Genomic DNA, 221 nt, shown 5'->3' on the forward strand with positions numbered 1-221 from the left:
ATACAGTATGTATATATCTCAGTGTGTGTGTGAACAGCTGCGCCTTTGTCTTGCCATTGTCTCAGTAGACTGGACTGATTACCCAAACTGTGCATGTCTTCCAATCAGGTCTGTCTGGACTCAGCTCACTGACACTTGTCATGCCATTTCGTGGTGTCCCTCCGTCGTCTGATTGCTCTGTGTTGCAGCATTTTGCTGCTTTTCCCTGCCCCCCCATTTCT

This window comes from Nanorana parkeri, unplaced genomic scaffold (assembly GCF_000935625.1).
Source record: "Nanorana parkeri isolate BGI_ZX_2015 unplaced genomic scaffold, ASM93562v1 scaffold470, whole genome shotgun sequence".
NCBI classification, from domain to species: Eukaryota; Metazoa; Chordata; class Amphibia; order Anura; family Dicroglossidae; genus Nanorana; species Nanorana parkeri.